Genomic DNA, 8,960 nt, shown 5'->3' on the forward strand with positions numbered 1-8,960 from the left:
ATGTGAAGTTGTTTTTATGTTCTTCATAGTGAAATCTATAAATTATTTTTATTTCATTTATTTTGGAGCAATAATCAGGTTTCACTGTGAGTGCCTATGTTGTACTTGAACGAAGGTAACCGTGTGAGCGAGAAATATATAGATGTCTTATTAGGATGATGACTTTTTTCAAGTCGAGTAAGGCCAATATGGTGTATGCGTGCGAGTAGAAGTAATCGGCTTACCTCGGTTTCCTTCCTTTGCACGAGTCTGTCCTGCGGTATCCGATCCTCGCAACTAGCCCGACCCGAAGAACACTAGAAATAGCAGCTGCTTCTCCCAACACCTAGACGATCGCTTGGCACGTCCTCTCCTCACAACAACCCCGTTCGAAAAGGGCACGAAATCCTGATCGAGACTCCCTCTGCCCTTCTTCCTCTTCCGGTCAGCTCGCCGTTCCGGTCAGCTCCCCAGTTGCTGACGTCATACCACAGCCAAGGTACCAGGTGGCGAACTTTATGGTATAATGGCAAAAAATCATAATCATTTCTTTCACAAAAAAACTACCCCACCGATGACAATATATTTGACAACACTTGTACTACGGGACATGCATATATTCTTCAAGTAATAAGACGTACTGTTTTGCATTGTTAATGTAATAAATGCAGCCTAATGCAACAGTAGTTTCCAAAGGTTCTTCTTGGTTAAAACAAATCGCAGATTTAATTTTTGAGAAGACCGGCAATTTAATTTCTCATTAATTTTACTGCATCTTCAGCACATATGTTTGAACGCTGATCATCTTGAATTACTGATTTTTCAAGATTCTAATTAACGTTCAAACATTTACTTGCTTTAGTATACCCAGAAACTGCTTCTGAAAGTTTCTGGTAGGCCATGCTGTCAAACCTTTGGTCACAAAATCACATTTCCATCTAGTTTCTGCTGATGAAACAACACACATCGTAGAGCTTTTCTCTATTTTGTGGCAGAAGCATGTATGTGAGAATGGCCAAGATTGCTCGTGAATTCCAACGTGCATTGCTAAGTCTAGGAAGTTTTCTAAATTTAATTTCTAGGAAAATGCTTTGTTGCTGATAAAATCGGAAAGCATGACCAAGTTCAAATGAAAACTTAAGATCATCTCTCCAACCTGGATTATCATTCATTTGAAGTTTTGTTTCGCCGTGTTTTCATTCTGCCACTAAAGCCTCATAGTTTTTCATTAAATCGTCTCTGAACGGATATGATATATTTAGTGATGCAGTTTTTCCTTTCAGTGTATCATCCATCACATGTTTTAGGAGACGGTCTAACACATGATGTTGGCAACCAATGTATTGAGGTGCGGGATATCGACGCTTTACAAATTCGTTCTGAAGTTGAATGACCACTCCTGTATTTACACTACATGTGTTTGTGATGAGCATTTTGATCGCTGGCCACAGTTCGTAATCATCCAAAACTTCCTTTAGTCATTGAAAAATGGTATCTGCTCTGCCATTTTTCAGAGTTAGTGCTGCTAATCTAATTTCTCTTGTGTTGTTTTTCACAACAACTTGTCTTTCTTTACCTTTCATAACCTTTCCATTAAAACGGAGCACCCACTGATTATTTTTAAAAGTTTCTCTTAGTTCCTGCGTCATCGTTGCAGCCTCTCTCATAGCAGCTTTGTACACTCCTGACTGTGACGGAATGGAGCGAAGTACTCCTTCCTCTCTCAGCTGTTTGCAGACGTTGGCTGCTTTATGACTGCTTCAATTCTTCTGCTTTTTTTTTTCAGCAAGTTCATTGCTTTCTGAGTTGAGTGATGTTGTTTTAGAGGTGGCAACTCGTTAGTCTATTGGTAATGTGATTTCATCTGCAGAATCAGAAGTAGGAGTTTCTGATGATGATGATGATGTATCTGCAAGAAGTTGGGTACATATTACTGGCATCAATGCATACAAAAAAATTTTGTGTAATATTTGAGAATTTTTTAGCGCGTTACTTTATCTGCTTCAGCATATGGGAGAAACGCTTGTGAAGTTAAAACTGACACTCTTGACGCGGAAAGTGTTCACTTTGAAGGATGAACCATAGCTAACCGAGATTTGGTGTAGCCAGTTATATCACCACTTTGAATTTGTTTACTGTAAAATTATTTGTCTTCTTTAGATAACCAGCTACCATATTGATTAGTAATGTCAAACAAATCTTCAAAATTTTTACCTAGTTCGGACGTTTAAAATGGATATCGTACCTTGTCAACAGAGTATTTACTTTCCTTACAATAGACTTTAATGTTATATACGAGAAAGTAAATTTTTTTCCATAGATTTTCTAGTTCCTGAGCAATGAGCTGATTTTTTGCATGTCTGGATGTTTAAACTTTTACTAATGCATTATACCTTCCAGTGATGCTGGATTTTCTGGGGATTCTAGTTAGTTCAGTCAGCTCATGTTTCACATTCGGTATTATTCTTCGCTTTTTAACAGACTTTTCAAAGTTAGTAAATTTTTTTTGCCACTTTTTCTTGTTTACTGCAGCTGTTTGACTTACTGCTTAAATGACATGATTGATGTTTTTATTTCACCGATTAAAGCAACATATTTTAATATCTGTAATAGGGTTAGGTTAGGGTTTTTTCAGCTACTATTTTCGGAAAGACATTTTTTCCCCCTCCCCTCCAATTTCTTCATTTTTCACATTTTTCCGTAACTCTAACCCTAAAATTCCAACCCTAACCCTAACTCTAAAACCCCAACCCTAACTTTAAAACCCTAACCCTAAAACCCTAACCCTAATCTAACCCTAAAACCCCAACCCTAACTCTAAAACCCTATCCCTAACCCTAAAACCCTAACCCTGACCTTAAAACCCTCACCCTAACCCTAACACCCTAAAGCTAAAACCAGTACAAACGCACGAACGATGTCATAAATAACAGTGACAAACGAAATATATACCGCTGATAGTTGTTGTTGACAAACAACGGCAGTGATTTTATTCAAGGGAAAAGATCCCAAAATAGGCAATTTCGAAAACGCTAAAACAAAGCGAAAATACTTTCACAAACAAATTAAACTGAAAATTTTTTAAAAAATAACTAATAACTGAATTGATTAAACTATACACACGTGTATCTCAAATGTAAATATATCAGAAATAACAGTGACAAACTAAATATACACCACCGGAACATCTTGTTGACAAACCACAGCAATAATTGTTTTCACCTCAATAGACGTCATTAATTGGTTGAACTTACCGAAATACAACTTTAACACGAAATAACTTCGAAAATAAACAATTTTCTTCAAAATGCCAAGAGTAAATGATGTTTTAAATGACACATTCTACCAGTATACGAAATTTGAAAGTGTTTAGTTACAAAAAATTATTTTTTCTATGTGCCGGTCAAAAGGAAAAGATCCGGGGGGGGGGGAGTGTTTGAAAATTTTTTAAAAAACGAACTGCTAGTCACTGTTTTCTCATCATTTCTCATAACAAGTCACCCTGGCTATGTTCAATGTCAGAAAAAAAAAAAACTTTAAAAGTCATTACCCTAATGTTTTATAGGTTTTGATTGAGTAAAGCAGACAAGATCTGAAAGCGACTACATATAATATTTCATTTGAATATTGTAAATATATAAACGGATGGAAAAATAAATTCTATTGACATTAAAAATTCAATGTGTTACAAAGATGACAACCCTCACGATTCGTTATCCTCTCAGCTGGTTATGCAAATATATTATTTTGTTTTCACATAAAAATGAGACAGAGTAGGTTTAAAAACAATTACCAGCTTTAGAGAATTCCGGTTGCCCTATTATTTGTTCTATTAATTTACTGTTCAAATTGCGCTGATGGGTTTTCTATTCATCCCCTCAGTACCAGTAAAATAAGTCTCAGTAAATTATTCACTATAACTGTTTTACTGCAGACATCGATACCCTCATTGGCTTATCACAATTCAATAATCTTACTAAAACCTGTAAAATAGTAAAAAGAAATACATTACAAATTATTTTTGGTTCTCAATGAATTGTTGATGAATGGTACTAGATATGACTGTATTTACATTTTCATTTTGTGCTCCGCATTGCTTCGCCTTATTCATACATTTCATTCATTAAATTTGCGACTTCAATGAAATTTATTGCATTTTTATTTCAAAACGTAGATTTATACCAATGGACTTCACTACGTAGACCACAAACAACCTCCTCCTGTTCTTTATAAGGTGACCGTCATGGCAGTTTGGGGAAAAGCTCTTCTCACAACTATTGAAATCAAGTAAAGCTTTTTCTTCGATACTACCTAGATTTGTAGTTAGGGACGGAAAATTTGTCGTTAATATAGTACAATATATGCACACGCATGCACAAAAACACACTCGAATGTAAATATTTTTACTCTCTTTCCCACTCACTCACTCACTCACTCACTCACACACACACACACGCACACACACATACTCTCTCTCTCTCTCTCTCACACACACACACATACAGACACACATACATATGTATTTTTATTAACGGTTGTTATATGCCAAGTTATCCACCGAAAGAATTTCACATTACCTTCAAGGATCACTCAAGACTTAGTGGAGCACATATTTAATGTATATTTCGTAGGAAAAGGTGGAGAGGGATTTCACAGTTCCAACTTATTAGCGGTTATTAGATCAGTATATACTGTAGTTTTTAAAACTTTATACATGGTGGTGCAAAAATAGGCTTACAGTTGTATAGTTGTATATTTTATTATTTCTTTTTATTTGAAAAAAAAAAAAAAACATGGTACAGTGTTAGCCCAAAATGTCCGCCCTGAACATTGACACATTCTTTGAGTGTATCAGCCACACTACGGCACACACGACGGCACAAGTCCAGGTCAGTGTTGATTTCCAGACAGGCTTCTGTAATGAACCCACGTAGTTGAGGCAGAGTGCGTGGTCTTCTCTGGAATACCTTCTCTTTCACATCTCAGAAAAAAATCTATGAGCGTTAGATCTGGGACGGCCATTCAATACTCCCACGTCACCCAATTCACCTCCCTGGTAACATTTATGCACACGAACTGCATAATACGGTGGTGTCCCATCTCGTGAGAATAACATATTACCAAAGTTGGGCACGACCTCCTTGCGCAAAATTTCAAGGTAGTTGAAAATGGCAGGCTGAAAGATTCCTGAACACGACAAATCTGCCCAAACAGTGACACCTGGCTAATTGATCTTAGTTGTCGGTGTTAGGTGGGGGGATTTGTCATATCAGTAAGTACAGTTATGTCAGTTGACATGACTTGATAACAGGCCTTATCCGACAAAACAATCTTGTCAACGAATTGCGGGTTTTCACGAATCTCATTCCGCATGACTTCTGCGAACTCCACACGACGATCTGGATCATCCTCTGTTATGTGTTGCAGGTGTCTAGGTCGGTATGATTTGAAGTTCATTGTTTTCATAAAACGGCCGAGGGGCCTTCCTGAGATGCCCAACTCAGCCGATGCTCGTCTGGTAGATTTCTTAGGGCTATTCACAAATGTCAATGCTACCTGCATTGAGTTTGTCTTAGTGGTAGCAGTTCGAGGACGTCTGGATTTCGTGGAGTTCTTTACTGAACCTGTCTCTTCGAAGTTGTGTCATAATTTGTAAATCACCTGTCATGAAGGCGGCACAGTGTGAAAGGTTTCTGTCCACTTCTGGCGCACTGTTTCCGCATTTTCAAATTTCCAATAATTATTTAGGAGCCACTTTCTTACTTCGTCTGTCAGCTTGCTCGCCATTATGCTTCACTGTCATGTAAAAATAAAGATATACAACTCTTAGCCTACTTTTGCAATAAAAATATACAACTTTAAGCCTACTTTTGCACCATCCTGTATATATTATTCTTTGCAGGGTGTTCCCTTGTCCGTTAGCGTCATGTAAATAAAAAGTAGCAAGAATGCAGGCAAACAGGAGACATGGTTAGGATGGAGACGAACAGAAGTGAAGTTTATGAGTGTATGGTGTTGGTAGAGAGGAAGGGATGGTGCTGATAGTTTTTGCGTTTGATGAAGAAAGTTTGTGTTTGTTTCGATTTATCCTACAAGTTACACAACGGAATAAACATTTATAACCATTCATAAAGTACTCAGGTCAAAATTTGTGTCACTTGAAGCTTTCTTATGGCTGATCCAGAATGTTTGTATATAGTATGGTGAAGGGCTATTTTGGGCTTCACAAAGAATATTTATAAATTACGACAATACAATTTGCCACAAAGCGTAGGTGAGAGAGTGGTTAAAGTTGGTGTTGGGATTAAATACTGTCATTTAAAAAAAATTTAATTGTTTTTTTTAAAATTTACATGCACTGTCTACGAGGTCTGGAATGAATATTTGCATTATTGAATTTTGAATTAGAAGCCGCTCTAATTATGTAAACGTTACCGAGGTCACATAATGCATGTTTTGTTTATGTGCTTAGTAGCTGCGAGATTCCTCCAGGAAAAGTCCCTTTAAGATGTCGAATGTTACAAAACTCTGATTCCCGTACAGGTCGATTCGTTTGTCCTGGTTTGAGGTATTCAAAGTTCTTTTAATATTCGACGTCTTAAAGGGACTTGCCCCTGGACGAATAATAAGCATATCAACAAAATACATACATTAAGTATGTGACATCGATTATGTTTACATCGTCAGGGCTGCTTCTAATTTAAAATTCAATTTTGCTTTACTTGTGGGGTGCTGTTACACATCAGCAGACAGATTTTATGCTATCTGCATATATACCTCAAACCAGTGATTTGAATCCGCTTCGGAGTGACTCGGATATACGGTGTCGATATCTTGAAATAACAGAGATATCCACTGCTCTCATTCACCTACAGAGTGATTCGTTTCCCTTGGTTTGAGATATTCCGTGTTATTTTTTAACCACCGATTTTAAAGGAACTTTTCTGTGGACGAATACTGCAGCTAACACATTCATTAAGTATGTAACATTGGCAATGAATATTTAATATTTTTACTTAACACGTTTAGGCAGGCTCAGACGCCAAATGTATTAGGAGCTTTAGTTGATGGCATGGGAGAATAGCTTCACCCTTTTAATATAAGACTGTGTTCAACACACTCGTCTCATTGGGGCCCGACTTTCTGGGACAATTGACTTTCGATATGTTGTGTCTCGTCAGGCAGAAGGAACTGAGACTAACCAAAGCCACTGACTTTTTAAAAAATACTTTCGATGAACAAATTGTTTGCTACTCAGGGCTTATATCTGCCAATCGATAGATAAAATCTGTTTGCATCACCTTCATTAAGTTTCTTCATAAACGTTGTACATCGGACATTTAAAAATTAGTCTGACGAGAAAAAAGTATGACTACCTTTAAGAAAGTTATCCCCTGCCGAACACGAAAAAATATAGTAATTATATTCTGCCTAAGAAGCCAGTTGACATTTGTTTCAATGAGACAGTCAATATTTTATCGAAAATTTTTAGTGACGGAAGTTCCCTGTTCAATACTCGCTGGCAATGTTTAAATTTGATAAAAAAATAGAAAAAAAATTTCGTCACCTATGCCGGAGTTGTTAACAGAGTATGTAAAAAATTAAAATTAACTGAATCAACCCTGGACATGTTCAAACGATTAATTTTTGTTCAAAGGCTTACTACATGCAAAGATGCAGATACACGTTCCCGGATATTAATAAAATTAGAACAGGACCAAATTTTAACTCTACATGTAGGAGCAGAAGAATGCCAGAGGATCATAAATCTATGACATGACGCAGATAAAATTGAAGAAAACGATTGCTCTCATATCCATACGTGTCGAACGGTAACAGATAAGAAAAAAGAGAAAGATGTCAAGACTGAATCCATGTTGTGGATGCGATAGTCTACATTTTAAAAGTAACTGTTCGCTAGATTCAGTAAGTGGCTTATTGAACCTTTGTCGCATTTTACTATTGTTTATGCGATGCACAAGCTGGTCTAAATTAACAGAGTTAGCGTAGGACACCTTCACGGTGTATCGATTAAAAATAGCATGATACCGATTAGATTTTGGAAAACATTTGTCCAAAGCAGCAAAATGTTTCCAGCGATCTTGATTGAAACATGCGAACCGAAAATCGGGCTAAACCAGAGGACATCCTGATTCCTATATCTGTTGTTAGGCTTATTTGATTGAGCAGTGTTACAAGCAGTTGGGTTATTATGTCGCATGGTAGTTCATTGTCTTGACCAATTCTTCTTGGCCCGTATTCTCTATCTGAGTGAGTTCTCAATCCGTGACGTTGTGATGGTGTACAATGTGTATTACAATTGGAGGAATTACCAGTGTTGCGCATACCTTCTTGCTGTATATATTGAATTTTTTCACGCTACCCAGCAGCATTATAAGTTGCATGTGATTCGAAAATTTTATTAATAGCTGATAATCTAGAAATTCTTGTAGAAATATTCTTAAGTAATCCCCGTATTATCGAGGGTGAATGGTTCGATGCTACATTCATCTACTTAATATGATCATTTGGCTCATGAAATGGTTCAAATAATCCAGTATCAAGACAGACGGTAGCGTCAAGAAAATTCACTCTACGATAATAGATGCAGGCGTGGCTGTGGTGGTAAGAAGCTTGCTTCCCAATCACATGGTTGCGGGTTCAATCTCACCGCATGACACCTTGGGCAATGTCTACTAGAGCCTCGAGCTGACCAAAACCTTGTGAGTGGATTTGGTGGACAGAAACTGAAAGAAGCCTGTAACTACACGTGGGCAGTTGGCGATGTTTTCCTCTTTCCTCCTTTTCTTTTGGACTTTTTTATGCCTCCTGTTTCCGAGGAGTAGCTTTGCTCGAAACGTAAAGAACCACCCTTTCTTTCCTTCTCTAAGCGTCTTAGTAATACCTTGTATGTACCACATCTTCACGTTGTTGTTTGTTCATGTAGTCTTTTGTTTTGTTTTATTTTTTGATTATATATA

General features: G+C 37.2%; 1 long non-coding RNA gene across 1 annotated transcript in view; it reads left to right on the forward strand.

Annotated features, from left to right (window-relative positions):
• The first annotated feature begins 4,132 nt into the window (after window positions 1-4,132).
• Window positions 4,133-8,960, forward strand: part of LOC106876303 (uncharacterized) — an 8,548-nt gene continuing 3,720 nt past the window's right edge. Inside the window, exon 1 of the long non-coding RNA XR_001410224.2 lies at window positions 4,133-4,266. This is a non-coding gene — a long non-coding RNA (uncharacterized LOC106876303). The remainder of the gene's footprint in view (window positions 4,267-8,960) is intronic.

The sequence above is a fragment of the Octopus bimaculoides genome, chromosome 11 (genome assembly GCF_001194135.2).
Source record: "Octopus bimaculoides isolate UCB-OBI-ISO-001 chromosome 11, ASM119413v2, whole genome shotgun sequence".
NCBI classification, from domain to species: domain Eukaryota; kingdom Metazoa; phylum Mollusca; class Cephalopoda; order Octopoda; family Octopodidae; genus Octopus; species Octopus bimaculoides.